Here is an 18,218-nt window from a genome sequence, read left to right on the forward strand (position 1 = left end):
TTCATCAAGAGTAAGTTCCAACAATTGCGAGCTCTCTTGGGGGTGCAGGATCTCTCATTAGGGGGGCTCAGCTAACTTCTCCTTCCTCTCTTATGGGGGGGATTTTTTCCTCTTTGAGGTTTTGTCCTTCTTCTTTGAGAGTCTTTTTGTAATTCATCTCTCTTTTGGGGGGTAGTTTTTTGCCACTGGGTTTTCTCCCTTTCTCCGTTTGTGAGAGATTTCCTTGCATTTGCATATTGTACATGGGTACCTATCATGGCCTTGTAGCCGGGACCCATCTTGCATTGTTTACTTGAGTCTTCATTCCCCTACGTTGCAATTAAGGGGGGGTGTTGGTGTAAATAAATATTCATTATGTATATTATTACACTTTACTTAAGTTAACTTAGGATAATGCATCTCTTCGTAGTTTGGATTTGAGACACTTAGGGGAGTGTGCACATAGGGATATAGCTTGTAGGAGAAATTCCACCTTTTGTGGTCTTATTTTATTGTTACACTCCACATTCAGTGGGTCATCCACCTCTTGTGGAATATTATATTATTTCTCCTACCTACCCCTAGTATTTCTTACTACCCTTTTTTCTCATTGAGCCACATGTCACGATTGTGTGCTCGTACATCCATATGGCCTTGCCTATATAAGCAGGCCTATATTCATTGTATTGGTTAATCCAGTTGATCATTTGCATATTGATGAGAATATAGTTTGTTCTTGTCATTCTTTTGTCTCTCTTTTATGCTTTTGATTGTGCCCTTGATCTTGGCAAAATCTCACACACACACACATATATATATATGGCTAATGTAATCTAATGTTGCTACAACATATACTACTCTGGAAAAACATTATGTTTGCATAGTAAATGTATTTTGCTACAAATATATATATATATATATCTCATACATGTAAATAAAATAATGTTATTGATTAATAAAATAAATTGGTTAACACTACACAGTGATATATAAATATTATATTATATATATATTTTTCATTTTATGACATTAACATATGACATGGTTTGGGTGTGGGGGGGAGTAGATTGTGGGGGTCATGGCCACCAATAGCCACAGGTTCGAGGCTCCGTAGCTATTGGTGGGGAGGAGGAGGGAGGCATCCCAATAGCCATAGGGGCAAGCCCCTACACTACATGTGGTGGCCACCACAGTGGACCCCCTCCCCACAAACCCTCCCTCCTTACTCTACCCCTTTAAAACCATGCGTCGTCATCTCTCCAATGCCACTCCATCATGAGCAGTTAACACTGCCACTGTTTCGGCCCACCGTTAAACCTATGTCGTCAATCGTAGCCATGGGAATTCAAAGGCCCTGCAAAAGATAAAAAATAATAACCCCCCATGAAAGTATCACTTGATAAAACCCTAACCCGATTTAGGATAAAAAGGGTTGTAATAAAATAAAATAAAGATAGAGGCATTGAATTCTTCATTTAGAAAAAAGAAGAAACCCTAAATAGGGTTTATCCAAATAAAAATAAAATAATAAGTAGGATTTTAATTTAAAAATAAAGTTAAATGGGGGAAACCCCATTTCAAATAAAGATATTTAATAATTCTTTATGGTGTTTATTTTAATTTAAGAGGGTATTCCTTTTTAAAGAGGATATTTTGTGTTGAGAGAGAATATTGCATTAATTTTAAAAGGGAGATTTTAGTGGTCATTTAAATACAAATGAGAGTTGTGAAAAGGGTTAATGAAATTTAAGAAAATAATGGGTTTTTGATCTATGGATTTATTTTAGTCCAAATAGGAAACATTATTAATGATTTAAATACTATAATGACGTTTTGGATCTATAAATAGATTTGTCAATTAATTAATATTAATATAATAAAGTCATATTAATATTAATTTAGTGCATTATAGAATTGTTTAAATAATATAAGGAAATAATATTAACACTAAATATAGTTAAAATTGCAATTGAAAGTTGTATCGAATTTATAGGAATATTTTATTCAACTTTAATTAACAATGGGAATTATTAGCAAATGTTTAGAAATTGAAATATAATTTATTAGGAATTATATTTAAGATCAATTGAATAGCTTTTAACATTTGGATTAAAATTTAAATAATTTAATTAGTAGATTTCTTATGGACTTAGGAGGAGTTCTAAAGTCCCCCTTTTGTTAAGAATTTAAAAAATATCATCATCATCATCATCAATTTTATAACTATCATCACCATCATCATCATCAATGGACTAACAAAACCATCATCATCAATCTTACCTCCAGCACTCTTAATACCACCTACAACTTCTTTAATCCTTTGACCATATTGTGCAATGTTCTCACCATCAACCATTTTCATTTCATCAAATTTGCCTCTTAAAATTTCTTCTTTTGCTCTTTATACATGTTCATCTCCTCCATAAATCAATTCTAATTTCTCCCATACCTTAAATGCAGTTTCTAATGCATGAACATCTATATACTCAAAATTAGATAAAGTACTTACAATTTCTTCCAAGGATTGAATGTTTTCTTGTTGTTCTTTAAGCTCATCTGGTGTCAAGGGGCTGGTAGTAGGAGCAACATGCTTGTTTACCACATGATTCCAATACTAAGCACCCAATCCTTTAATATATATATCTTCATTCGGTCTTTCCATATCTGGTAGTTGTCCTTGGTAAACTTGGGGCCCTCCTTCTTCACCATCTTTCTTCAGGATCTTTCCCTCGAGTTGTTAAGCTTTCTGCACACACAAGACCAATGCTCTGATACCAATTGTTAATCTTAGAGGATCCGGTTAATACTGATAGGGTGGGTGAATCGGTATTAACAAAAATTTCAAACTTAAAACTAGAACTTATAAAACTTCACCAAATCAACCATAAAACAATAATAAACTCTTTACCAATGCTGGTAATCACTTATAACCAACTGTTAAACTGATTTAACAAAAAAATTTATTAAGTGTTCATCAACATACATAAACTAAAAGTAAATCAAATAAACACATCAAAAACATTCACCACATGAACACCATGTTTTTCATGTGGAGACCCAAATAGGGAAGAACCACGGTGGGAATTGGTACCCACAAAAATTGTGCACTCTTTTAGAATGTTCCCTGTTAGGAGCCTAGCTTAGTTAGGACCTTACAAAGATGCCTGGTTAGGAGCAAACCCTGTTAGGAGTCACCCGATTAAAGGATTTAGATGATGAGCCATGTTAGGAGCTTTTACCTATTAGGATCAACCTCGCAAGAGGATTTACCACTCAGATGTTTGATGAGCCTAAATAATGGCTCTATTTTGATAGATTTTTGTTATAGTATTCCTACCTAGGTCTTGTGTTTAGATGATATTTGGATTAGTATACTCTCCTAGTTGATACCTTTTTAAGTGTTTCTAGAACTAAATTGTCTGATAATTAAGGTTGTCATATCATGGTTTCTAAATGGTTTATCTATGCAAATATCTAAATCAATCTTAAGTATGGTTTAATATATGTCATGTTAGCATTAGTATATACACATGCTTATTGTGCATGTTAACATCATGACACAGGGTCGACAAAGGAGAAGAAAAGACTAAGTGGCAGTTTAAAGGAAAACCAAGCATGCCACCACAATGCAGACCCAGTCAAAGAAAAGCAGCATTGAAGAAGATCCAAGCCACTTGACCGGTTCTTCAGCAAAATGGTTTATGAGATTTATAATTGTTCTTAGTGGAGATTATATCTGGGAAGAAAGTCATGCTATATCTTCTCAGCTGTAGAACAGATGTTGTTTTGTTTTCCTGCACTGACTTCTTCTTTAGTATAATAAAACATGTTTACCTATTCCGTTGGAATGTGGGTTTATCAGTTAGGAATCTGTTATAAGTTTTCATATAAATAAAGGGGCCTCTATCTCCTCTCGACGACAGAAGAGAGCGACCATAGTATTTGTAATACTCAGTTTTTAGACTTATGTATTTTTGCAGTCAATTTGGAATAAAGAGATCAATGTGATTTTGAGCTTAACAATTATAATTTGAAAGTTCTGGATATACTCACTCAAGGGGGCCCACTTGGTGAGTAATCCTTTGTTTTTTTCAATTAATTCCCATATTGCAATAGTTGTTGTTTCAGCATTTGTCTGTTCTTGCAGCCACTGGAAATAGTTTCTGTCTGTTCTTGTAGCCATAGCGGCAGAGTAGTTTCTATCCGCTTGCCAGAACATTTTCATTTGGTAGTAGTTGCTTAAGTTATTTTCAATTGTGAATTCTAATTAAGTATTAGTTCATTATGTTTTTGCACGTTTACTTTAGAGAATTTTCTTTCCTGCAATGGTTGCGATATGAACTTGGTGCACATACAGTGCTGGCCCATTTCAAGTCTACGTCCCTGGTTGATAAGTAAATGAGCCTTTGCTATAGGAAATCTAGTTGTTCAGTAAGAATGTCTAATCCTTGAATTATGTTTTATTACCTATTTTCCATTCTAGTTGCGAGGACCAACAATGTTGAGCTACCCAGTTAAGGGATTTACAATGAAAGGCCTGTTAGGACCTACCCGGTTAAGGGATTTTGACTACTACAACTATTAGGGAACAACAATGAATAATCTAGGTATATAACTTAACTGCTTGCTTGATCAGATCCAATTCTGCTCCAAATCTGCTACACTCTGGGAGATCTCTTATAGTCTGGTTTGGCTTCACACTCTTCTCATAAACCACTAACACAACAAACATCAATTGCACTGACCTAAATAACCTTCACAACTTTGTCAGTTACAAAACCCTAAGACTTACAACATAGATCATCACAGATCTTTTACAACTCATTACAGATCATCATATAGATCATAAAAATCAATTACAACCATTGAATTATCATGGTACCTCGATCTGATAGACTTTCAAACCCTTAGCTCATTCTGCTAAGAACTTTGCACATTCCCAAGAAATTTGCTCTTCAAACGTGCCAAAACATCATTCAAACACTTCATATGGTTCTAGTCACATCATCACCAATATTTGAACTTGATGTAGATCACCACTTAAACAAAAAACATTATCGGTCCTTAAACCCTTCTTAAACCCTAGCAAAAATACAACAAAAATCATAAAAATGATTTTCGATAACCAAAACATGATACGGTTCTGGTCAGATACATATTACAATGATACAAACTCACATTCCAAACTACAACACTTTAATCATCACCAATTGCTAGATCTAATCAAAAGATTTCCTCGTTTACTGGTTAAGGTCCTAATTCCTAGTTTCCTATTTACAATACCGGTAAGCTCTTTCCTATAGACCAAAAAGACTTAGATGACAAAATACAACATAGTAAACATCAGTTGCCATCAATGACAACACAAATAACTTATCAAAGTCATCCAATCATGTAATCTCAATCTCTTCATCACAATGTCATCATAAACAGTCATTTACTGGTCCAATTATCATTCTTCATCTGCATCAGTTATGCCAATCATGCCAACATTCTCCCCCTTTGGCATTGATGGCAACACCAACATAAATACCAACATATTTAACTAAAATCATGTTGCTCGGTTCTGGAACTTCTTTGCTACACTTTACTCTTCTGTCGGTTCTTCTCTTCTCCACTTGGAACTAAATCTTCATTTCTTCTCCCCCTTTCTATTACACATCTTCTCCTCCTTAGGCTAATATATTTCTTCTCCCCAATCATATTTTTTATTCTCCCCCTTTGACAACAATTTCAAAGGTGCATATGCATTGCCGGTCATCAAATTTGTTGTTGTTGTCTTCAACATCTTTGCAAACCTCATCTAAGTTGCTCCCCCTACGAAGTAGCCATCATTTCATCAATCCATAGTGAAAATTTTTCAATAAGCATACTAGATTGATGTATCTTATGCATCCTAGTTTTTCTTGTGTAGGGGTTTGACCCCTAATTTACCTCTGAGGTACTCAAAGGTAGTCTTCGGCAATGGTTTGTGAAAATTTCTTCTAGCTACTCTTTGCTTGTCACATACTCCATTTTGACTTGTCTTTCCTGTACTCTCTCACTTAGAAAGTGATATTTCAATTCTATGTGTTTAGTTTTTACATGTAATATAGGATTTTGTGAAATATTAATTGCATTTTTATTGTCACAATAAATAGTTATTGATTTAGACATATCAAGTTTAAAACCTTCTAACACATGTCTCATCCAGATTGTCTAGATGCAATTCAATGATGTTGCAACATACTCTGCCTCTGATGTTGACTGTGATACACATTTTTTCTTTTTACTTGTCCAAGCAACCAATCTACCTCCAAAAATAAAATCTCCACCGATAGTGCTTTTTCGGTCATCAACATTGCCTACCCAATCTGTATCAGTAAACACTTCCAAAGAAAAATCTTTTTTATAAGGATACCATAAGCCATAATCTATTGTGCCTTTCAAGTACCGAAATATCCTTTTCACTGCTACCAATTGAGTCTCCTTGGGATCCTTCTAAAATCTAGCAACCAAACCAACAACATGTAAAATATCAAGCCTACTATGAACGACATAATCAAACTTACCAATCATGGACCTGTATTCTTTTTCATCAATAGAGGGTGAATCATCCTGTTTAGACAATTTACAACTTGTCACCATCGGAGTACCAACCAGTTTACAATCCTCCATGCCAAATGTTTTCAACACTTCCTTTACATACTTACTTTGACAAATAAATATTCCAGCATCCAATTGTTGGACTTGCAACCCACTGAAAAACTTAATCTCACCAATAAGAGACATCTCAAATTCTTTCTTCAACTCCTCATCAAAAGCCATACATAAATCATCATCACTTCCAAAAATTATGTCATCTACAAATACTTCAACAATCAACACTTTGTCTCCATCAGTCTTAAGATATATGTTACTGTCCTCACTGGTACACTGGAATCCTATCTTGATCAGGTTTACATGTAATATTTCAAACCATTCTCTCGGTGCCTGCTTCAATCCATACAATGCCTTATGTAACTTGCAAACCATATCTTTATCCTCAAACAAAGCAAATCCATCTAGTTGTTCTATGTACTTTTCTTCCTCAAGGATGCCATTAAGAAAAGAAAATTTAACATTCATCTAGTAGACCTTAAAGCCTTTAAATGCAGCATAAGCAAGTAAGATTCTTACTCCTTCCAATCTTGCCACCGGTGCAAAGGTTTATCCATAATCTTCTCATTCTTCTTGTGCATAGCCTTTGCATACCAACCTTGCTTTATTCCTCGCAACCTTGCCTTCTTCATTCAACTTGTTTCTAAAGACCCATTTAGTGTCAATCACATTCTTGTCTTTCAATCTGAGAACAAGTGTCCATGTCTTGTTCTTCTCTATCTTCTCCAATCCTCATTCATAGCACTAATACAATCATCATCTTTCAATTTCTCTCTTACTGTTTTAGGCTCAATAGTAGAAATCAGATAGGAGTTTTCTTTGATTTTCCTTCTTGTTCGTACACCAGCATTTTTATCTACTATAATTTGTTCTTCTGGATGATTCGGTCTGACATATCTTGGTATTAACAATTTCAGTGTTGTGCCTTCTACTTCATTTTCTTCATCTTCTTCATTGCTTTCTTCATTTACCGGTTGAGCACCTATTTCTGCATTTTCCTACTCATCATTATTTTGTACTTCCATTTCAATAAACATAAGTTTTTCTTCATCTTTCTCAGGTTCAGATATGTTGGTCTTATCAAATTTCTAATAGAGTTCATCTACCTTCACATTTTCACTCTCAATGATCCCTTTTGTTCTCTTGTTATAATATTTGAAAGCCTTACTCTTTGTAGAGTAACCAAGAAAAATATCTTCATTACACTTTGCATCAAACTTTCTAGTAAAATCATCACGTTTAATGAAACATTTTCTCCCAAAATTTTTAAAGTGACTTACATTAGGAGTCTTTCCATGCCATAATTCATATGTTGTTTTTTTGTTACCTCTCTTGACAAGTACCTGGTTCAAAGTGTAAACAACAGTGCTAACTTCTTCTCTCCAAAACATTTTTGGTACTTCACCTTGAATCAACATGGTTCTAGCAGCTTCAACAATTATTCTGTTCATTCTCTCTACTATCCCATTCTATTATGGAGTTCTAGGAGCTGACATCTGCCTCTTGATTCCCTATTCATCATAGAACTTCACAATCTCATCAGAAGTAAATTCTCATCCTCGATTAGATCTCAAACATTTCAAATTCTTCATGGTTTCTTTCTCAACTAAAGATTTGAATTCTTTGAATTTATTGAATGCCTCAAACTTTTCTCTTAAAAATGTTACCCACATCATCTTGGAAAAATCATTAGTGAAAATCATGAAATATCTATCACCAAAATAGCTCTTGGTCCTCATAGGACCACAAAGATCAGTGAACCAAATCTAGAATATTTTCTGAAGAGAAAGACTTACTCCTAAAAGATACAGAAGTCATCTTACCCATCTGACAATCCTTACATAACACATTATCCGGTTTAACAAGTTGGGACAAACCTCTCAGAATACTTTATTTACTAACCTTTATCAAATTGTCAAAATTCACATTACAAAACCTCTTGTGCCATAACCAGTTGTCTTTAATATTTGCCACCAAACAATTATTCACATTAGTATTCAGATGAAAAAGATTACCTCTTGTCCGCTTTCTAGTAGCAATCAATTCTCCATTACTTCCAAGAATCCTGCACACTCCACTTTTAAATTCTAGAAGATATCCCTTATCATTTAATTGACCAACACTCAAAAGGTTATGTTTTAATCCATCAACCCAAAAGACATCATGTACATTACTTTTTCCATTCAATGAAATAGTTCCTTTTCCTTTAACCATGCAAGGTGAGTTGTTGCCAAACCTTACCACACCGCCATCAAATTCTTCAAGAGATAAGAACTTGTTTCTATCACTGGTCATGTGGTATGAGCAACCACTATCTATTATCCATTCATCGCTGCTATCCATGTGAGACACCAATGCCTTTTCATCAGTCAGATCTTCCTTCACAACAACAAACACTATCTCCTCATTGTCATCTTCTTTTGATTCTTCATCAGTTACTCCTTCATCAACTGCAACATAGCAATGTTTCTATCCTTTTCCTTTAAATTTCCTAAACTTTTCCTTTTTATCACCATTAGGACAATTTGCAGCAATGTGTCCAATCTTATTGTAGGAAAAACACTTCAGAGGAAGTTTACCTTTGTACTTACTGGTGCCTCTAGAAAATCTTTTAGCCAATAGTGCCTCAAGTTTCATTAGATGATCTTCATTATCATCTTTACATCTGCTACCACCATGAATAGACCTGCAGTCATGATTATGACAAATATCCTTTTCTTTCTTCACAGATTTACTGGTAACAGAAGCTTTAAAAGCCTATTCAGATGGTTTTGAAATACTATTATCATAGTTGTTTAACTCAAATGAAGTCAAATTTACAATAAGAGAACAATAGTGACTTTATCTTTAGAAATAGATCTCAGTTCTTGAATTGCAGAAACTCTAATAGCATATTGTGGTAGGAGAGTTCTAAGAATTTTACTAACAACAACAACATCATCAATCTTACCTCCAACACTCTTAATACCACTTACAACTTCTTTAATCCTTTAACCATATTGTGCAATGTTCTCACCATCAACCATTTTCATGTCATCAAATTTGCCTCTTAAACTTTCTTCTTTTGCTCTGTGTACATGTTCATCTCCTCCATAAATCAATTCTAATTTCTCCCATACCTCAAATGCAGTTTCTAATCCATGAACATCTATATACTTAGAATCAGATAAAGTACTTACAATTGCTTCCAAGGCTTGAATGTTTTCTTGTTGGTGTTTAAGCTCATCTGATGTTAAGGGGCTGGTAGTAGGATCAACATACTTGTTGACCACATGATTCCAATACTGATCACCCAATCCTTTAATATGTATCCTCATTCAGTCTTTTCCATATCCGGTAGTTGTCCTTGGTAAACTTGGGACCCTCCTTCATCATCTTCCTTCATGATCTTTCCCTCAGGCTGTTAAGTTTTCTACACACAGAGGACCAATGCTCCGATACCAATTGTTAATCTTAGAGGATCTGGTTAATACTGAGAGGGGGGTTGAATCAGTATTAACAACAATTTTAAACTTAAAATTGAAACTTATAAAACTTCCCCAAATCAATGATAAACCAGTAATAAACTCTTTACCAATACTGATAATCACTGATAACCAACTATTAAACTGATTTAACAAAATTGCCCATTAAGTGTTCATTAACATGCATAAACTGAAAGTAAATCAAATCAACACATTAGAAATATTCACTACATGAATACCATGTTTTTCACGTGGAAACCCAAATAGGGAAAAACCACGATGGGAAATGGTACCCACAAAAAATGTGCACTCTTTCGGAATGCACCCTGTTAGGAGCCTAGCCTAGTTAGGAGCTTATAAAGATGCCCGGTTAGGAGCAGACCTTGTTAGGAGTGACCTGGTTAAGGGATTTAGATGATGAGCCCTGTTAGGAGCTTTGACCTATTAGGATCAACCTCGCAAGAGGATTTAACACTCAGATGTTGAGCTACCTAGTTAAGGGATTTACAATGAAAGGCATGTTAGGACTTATCCAGTTAAGGGATTTTTACTGTTGCAACTATTAGGGAACAAGAGTGAATGATCTGGGTATAGAACTTAACTGCTTGCTTGATCAGATCCAATTTTGCTCCAAATCTGCTACACTCTGGCATATATCTAACACTATGGTTTGGCTTCACACTCTTCTCATAAACCACTGACACAACAAATATCGACTATACCGACCTAAATAACCTTCACAACTTAGTTGGTTACAAAACCCTAAGACTTACAACATAGATCATCATAGATATTTTACAACTCATTATAGATCATCATATGTATCATAACAATCAATTACAAATCAATTACAACCATTGAATGATCATGGCACCTCGATCAGATCTCTTCAAACATGCCAAAACACCATTCAAACACTTCATGTAGTTCTAGCCACGTCATCACCAATATTTGAACTTTATGTAGATCACCGCCAAACCAAAAAACATTACCGGTTATAAGAATTCTTTATCGATCCTTAAACCCTAGCAAAAATACAACATAAATCATAAACATGACTTCTGATAACTAAAACATGTTTCGGTTCTAGTTAGGTACATATTACAATGATACAAATTCACATTCCAAACTGCAACACTTCAATCATCACCAATCGCCAAATCTAATCAAAACATTTCCTCATTTACCGGTTAAGGCCCTAATTCCCAGTTTCCTGTTTACAATACCAGTAAGCTCTTTTTGGTAGATCAAAAATACTTAGATGACAAAATACAACATAGTAACATCAGTTGCCATCAATGACAACACAAATAACTGATCAAAGTCATCCAATCATGCAATCTCAATCTCTTCGTCACAATGTCATCACAAACAGTCCTTTATCTATTCAGCCATCATTCTTCATTTGCATCAGTTATGCCAATCATGCCAATGGATTATACCTATGGATAACCATTTTTATAGTAAATTTAACTATTTTTTTTCACGTATCCAAGAATAGGACACATACTTGATGTTGGTTAAATAATTTTCTGAACTAACGTGTGTTATGTTTCTATTTTAGATTTTATGATTTTTAGGAGTAAGTCGAGTCCAAGGGGAGAGGATGTAACACCTCTCTAACCCTAACATGATAAAGAAAATATTATGATACTGAAATAAAATTTTAGATGCAACTGAAGTAAATATTGAATTGATAATCAATTTTTATAGAGAAAATCATTAGATCTAGTGGTCACTATGATGATAATGTTTCTACTAATATAGTCAATTATTGAAAACTTTAGAATGGTTATGTTTCTATGGATGTTATATGGGGAAGGGATGACATCACACCATTCAAATAGTAGAGAATTCATGTGATATTAAAATCCCCTTCCAATGAATTCAATATTTTGGTTGTGTATATATGTATATGAGAATTCCTAGAAATAATGTGAAAATATTCCAATTGTCTTCGTTAGGAGGTGGTCATTTGATGATACTTGGATAATGATGTAATGTGTAATTGACAAGTGGGTTTTATAACCATGTTTACTATGTGATCTCTTTTGGGAAATGAATAATGATCTTTGGTAACACCTTCCATGTCCATTTCCTAATTGTGTATTTTTTGGACTTATGTTGACTTTAGTTGCATGTTATTTGTTAGGTCAGTGAATCTGTTAGAGGTTGTTCATGCATAATGGCCCTATATATGTTGACTTTAGTTGCATGTTATTTGTTAGGTGTGTGTTTGTGTGTGAACATACTCATTTGATCTATGATGGTGGAATATTCATGACGACTCTATATTTTAGGACTTGATGATGATGTTGATGATTTATGCATATGAGGACATATTGATGATATTAGGGTTTATTGCTTATAATTTTGTATTATTATTATAATGAATCATGATGTTCTAACATGTGTTTCAAGAAATATTATTGGAGAGTTGATTATGATTTCTAAAATTCTTATGTATATATCATAATTAGGTGTATATGTGTATGTAATATATGTTGTGCAGTTGTTTTGTGTTTTGGTTGAAGGCAATATTTTTGTATGCTATGTCAATGATCTTTGATTGTGTGTTTTTTTTTGGATTTATCTTGGTGATGATTATTATCATTTATTTTATATATTTATTAGTAATATTTAAGTTATTAATACTATTATTTTTGGATTGAATTGATAGTTTTAATTTTCAAAAGCACTAGTTTTCATTGTGCAAAGTGGGGTTTTTTTGAGGGTTTTCTATCTTGTTCTTTGTGTATGATTGTTGGAGATGGTTTGATTGATTTTTTATAAGGTAATTAAACACATCTCAAATGGTTTCTTCTCTAATTGTAACAAGGTTCTATCCAACCTAATGATGATTTTAAATGTGTGATGAAGTATGAAAGGATATATGTGTATGAGCTTGGAAGTGTGAAATATCAGTTAGCGAATTTTGTATTTCTGATAGTGTGATGATAAGAGGAGTTGAGAGATGAAGTCTATGTGATGTTATAATATTTTTAAGTGGATCTTATTAGACACTAAAGGTGTTATACTGAGATCATTTGTACTTTTTGTCTCCCTAACAGTTGCAGCAAGAAAATTATCTTACAAGGTCACTCCTAACAGGGTGCAGTCAGATCCTAATAGTTCTGATCATTAAATCCTCTAACCAGGTGACACATTAACTTGTGTTTGCGAATCCTAGTAACTTGGTTAGCTCCTAATAGTTTTGTTCCTCATAGGCCTTTTGTAAAGCTCTTAACCAGGCTTAGACATTTCTAACTGGGCGTGTCCCTAGCTGGTGTTGTAGACCTTAACCAGTCAGATCTCTATACTACAGATAGTGGATCTTTGTGGGTGCCTACTCCCACCGTGGTTTTTCCCATTTGGGTTTTCCATGTATAATATCTTATGTCATGTGGTTTATGTTTTGTGTGGTGATTTCATACTTGGTGTTATTTCTTATATGCCTATTAAGTTTTAAATTATTGAAATTGATAATCAGATTTGTATTGTTTTTTACTTGCATTGATTCACCCTCCCCCTCTCAGTGCCTTATAAGTTCATCATCGTCCATGGCCTTGAGTTCTTGCATAGGATAAGGATGGGAATGGGAAGGCCTAGCTATATGAGGGGTGTTGATATGGCTCAATCAAACCTCCTTGTCTTCATGAAAGGACTATTCAATTCTGCATGATCTATCAAATGCGGGTTAGGGCCTAGAGAGGCTACCTAGATAACTCATGTTGAGGATATGAAATGAAACTCTTTCTTTCTTATACTCTAGTATCCTATCATGTCTGGTTGTGAGTAGAAGCCTCTAGTGGACCCTAGTCGTACTTCATATTTGTCCTTGTTTTGGGCTTTATACTTGTGTATACCTTACGTTCACATGGATGTCGGTGTTGTGCTTAAGAGTAGATCTTATTTTCCTTCCTTATTTTTTTATTGGGGTATTTTTTCTATCTCCTAAGAATTATGGGGTGAAGGGTTCCCATGGTTGGATGGTTGTTTACAACCTCCATAGGGAACTAGTAGATTTGTCCATGTACATTGGAAGGATCTTGTTTTCAGTCCAATACCTTTTCATTCAAGTTGCAATTTTTTTAGTAAGTGTGATTAGTGTATATACTATAAATCATTGAGAAATTTTTTAACTAGATTTGTTATTTATTCTTGAACACTCCATAAGGAGGTTGACGTAATTTGGAATAATAAAAGTATATTAATTGTAATAATAGAATAGTGTTTAGGTTTATTAGTTTTGGTACTAACTACTCATAAGTGATTATATGTCATATCTTACTTCATGTTGAAAGGTTATCATGTAGTTACCCTCACTAATTCATACCCTATGATGGTTTCCATGGATACTGATGGACTCTTTTTTATGTTTTGACACTCCTTGTTTCATGCTTTGCTTCTTCATGTTTTGAGGCAATTCTACATATTAATGGATACAATATGATATTTATGATGATGATGCTAGGATCTGGTGTTTATCGATGATGTTAGGATTTATCATGTGATGGAATTTGGGATAGTGCATTTATTAGATGATATAGTTATGGTTGTTGCATATGATGTTATATATTGTGCTAACCCTAATTCTCATAATCTCTTTGAATGATGGTTGTTTGATTATGCTATGTTTAAGACTATTATGTTTTAGTATCTAAAATTGTGTAAAGAATGATGTCACATCACTCATTATGAGAAGGATGTGATGTTATATTTCTCTTTCACTTGACTATATATATATATATATGCACATGCGTTGTTACTTGATGATGTTGTGCAGGAATGCAAGTACTAAGCACTAACTCCACCTAGCTCCATAGGTTTGAGTGTGCCTTATTTCCCAATGGTAGTTGATCAAAGGTGACATTATGGCTCTAGAATGCCTAACCCTAATTTTTATCATAGGTCTTGTCCTTCTTGCCATGCTTAAATTATCCTTGTTTAATTTCCTTTCAAGACGTGTAGTCTTGTGGTTAGATATGTGCATAGTTGTGTATTATTCCATTTTTCCTATTTTTAATTGATTTAGATCATTTGATATTTATTATGTTATTATGTTAGTTATTATTAATATTGTTTTAATTAATTATATTTATATAAGGTGTGAGATATAATAATATTATTCATGTTTTATTTATTTATTTGTGTGTTTTGAGTAAGTGGTATTAAATATTTGAGGTAATTGTTTTTCCTATTTTCCTTCCTACTTTATAGGGGGAATTATTTGATTATTAATTATGATTTATTGGTGGCATATGAATATTTTTGTCCATAAAATATTATATGTGGGAATAATATATTCTATGTTTTTTATTATGTGTGTTTGATTATACTATTAATGATTTTAATTGTGATTCATTGAGAATTTGGTTGTTTCCCATAAAAACAGGTCAACTCCCATTTGGGGGAATGGTATTTTGCTAAGAAATACCATTATTTTGGGGTTGATTTTTGCTAGAGAATGTTAACATTTTTGGATGAGAGTTTCTAGGATTTTAGAGAAGACTGTGAATGACATTTGAAGCCCTATTGTTTTGGTTTGAGGATTTTTGGACAAAGATTTTTGTGAGATTTGTGAGGAGATTTCTTGAGACTTTTTTGGGGATTTTCAAGGTTGAATTGTGTGGTTGCTTGGCTGGAAAATTTGTTCATGAAGCATTCATTCATGCGGGAGTACATTCTTCCTTTCTCTTGACTTTTCTCTTCTTCCTAGGTTGGATTCTCAAGCCTTTTTGAATTTTATGTTTTGCAATGAGTTATGGCATTGAAAAAAAAGTTTATTCTATTTTTTTATTACTTTCATTCCATTTAAAAAATATCATGCATTGGTAGATTGAAATTTGAAAGTTAGATGTAGTAGGTGTCTTCTTTGATTTTTCCCAAATATATTTTTTTATTTTGGCTCTAATAGTTTCAATTTTTGTCTTGGGATTGTGCAAATGGTATTTCTTGAAGGGGTATTCACCACTCTCTAATGGGTATCCTTCATTTTTTGTATTTTTATTAGTCTAGTTATCGTTTTATGGGTTCAAAGTCAACCTTGGGCTTCCGACCTATTGACTATTGTAAAGTGCTAAAATAGGTTGCTTAAGCGCTAAAATAAGTATTAAATGCACTAGAACAAGTTTCATGTGTGCTAGAACAAGTTTCGTATGCACTAGAACAAGTTTCATATGCACTAGAAGAAGTGTTATATATTCTAAAAGATAGTATAAAAGTGCCAAAAGATGTGGTAAATGTGCCACTTTAGGGGGTTTAATGCAAAAACCCTAATCTAGTTTCTTGGTTTAGTGTTTGGGATTTGTGTTGGTTCAACTAATACTAGAGGCATGTTATTGTGTTTTTATCTTCTATTGTGCAATGTTTAGAAGTGTATGAATATTTTGAAATGGATTCTTGCTACATCATTGAGTTGTATGCATTCATTCTTTATAGTATGATGAGTTTGCATCCATGGTGATGGTTTAACTTCATTTGATTAAGAGAATATTATGTTGATCAAAAAATGAGTTATGGATCAATTTATGATATGGATTCAATATGATATGAGTTATGTAATGCTCTATATCTTTGTTTCATGTTAAAGAATCATAGGTTAGGGATGTCTAGGAACATGTTAGGTGGAGTGGCTTTCAAGTGGGTATCAAGGCCCTAAGTGGCTACTTGGGAATCCCATTGGAAGTTTATTTAACAATTAAAAATTTAATTAAATGTATTAGGGGGTAAGGTAGATCTCACATTAAAAAAAGATAATTTTGGTACCCCAACTCATGGCCTAGAGTGCTTGTATAGGTTCAGGATGAGATTGGGAAGGCCTGTTGATAAATTGTACCTCCTGTTAGGACCTAGAGGCAACTGAGAGGGGGGGGGTGAATCAATTGTCTATTAATTTCAACCCAAATATAACTTAATCAAACTTGATACATAATACCGGTAAACCAAAGATAACGTCGATTAACAGATTAACAGCTAATATTAATACCGATGAAACTTAATGCATGAAATAGAAACAGAAACAACATCCACAACACATAACATAGAGATTTGTACGTGGAAACCCTATAAGGGGAAAAACTATGGTGGGAAACCTTACCCACAATCAAATGATACTACTGCAGATAGTATGTGTGTACAAATGGGGTCTGCACATGCAGAAAGGCCAACTACCTAGAGCTCACTTCTCAAACACAAAATAAGAGTCACAGTGACTACAATTGGATGATTAAATCCAATGATAATATACTGCTCAAAGTAGCATCTCCAATGCTGGATTCAGTACCGGTTAAGCTCTCATAATCACCTTCTCTATGGTCTGCTCATATGATCTTCTATATCCGCACATACCATGTTACAATACCATAACCATAAACCTTCTCTCTGTTCTATATCTTTCTTCTACCTTATTTCCTCATCTCATAAATGAGATCTTACATATATACCAAGACCTAAGACCAAATGTGTAGGTCAGCTAATTAAGAATATTACAATAAAATCAATTACAAATAAGTCAAGATGTGATGCATCATGTCAGCTCAATACAATTACAACAATACCAATTGATTAAATCATCTCCATAATGTGTCATGCTGATCTAGAATAGATAATGTATGTTGGTCCATAACCTGGACCAATTTGCTAGTAACAACAAATATGTCAACCTGATTAGACCAATAACCAAAATACCAAAACCAAGTGTCAAAACCATGTCTTCAACATAACCAAGTGATCTCCAAATGATAATAACTCATCCTCAGTGCCGGTGAACTATATAACCTACTGGTGAACCAAAAATTGATGACTGTGCATAAGTCACTGAACTTGCTGGTGAACATAACCAAAGATCTCCAGAAGGATAAGTGTTGATAAGTGTTGACATCAATGGAAAAAACAATGCAACACATCCATAATACCAACAGTCTCCCCCTTTGGCATTGATGGCAACACAAAGATGGAAAAACATCTAAGTGCCAAAATAGAATGCCAAAAACCAAAAACCAACAATCTCCATAATAGATCAATATCAAAAATCAAAATACTAATGCAGAGAGTATATATCTCTCCCCCAATGAATAATCTCTCCCCAAAGGATAATGTTGTTTTTCCATAAATATCTCTCCCCCTTTGACATGA

Source organism: Cryptomeria japonica, chromosome 9 (genome assembly GCF_030272615.1).
Source record: "Cryptomeria japonica chromosome 9, Sugi_1.0, whole genome shotgun sequence".
Lineage (NCBI taxonomy): Eukaryota > Viridiplantae > Streptophyta > Pinopsida > Cupressales > Cupressaceae > Cryptomeria > Cryptomeria japonica.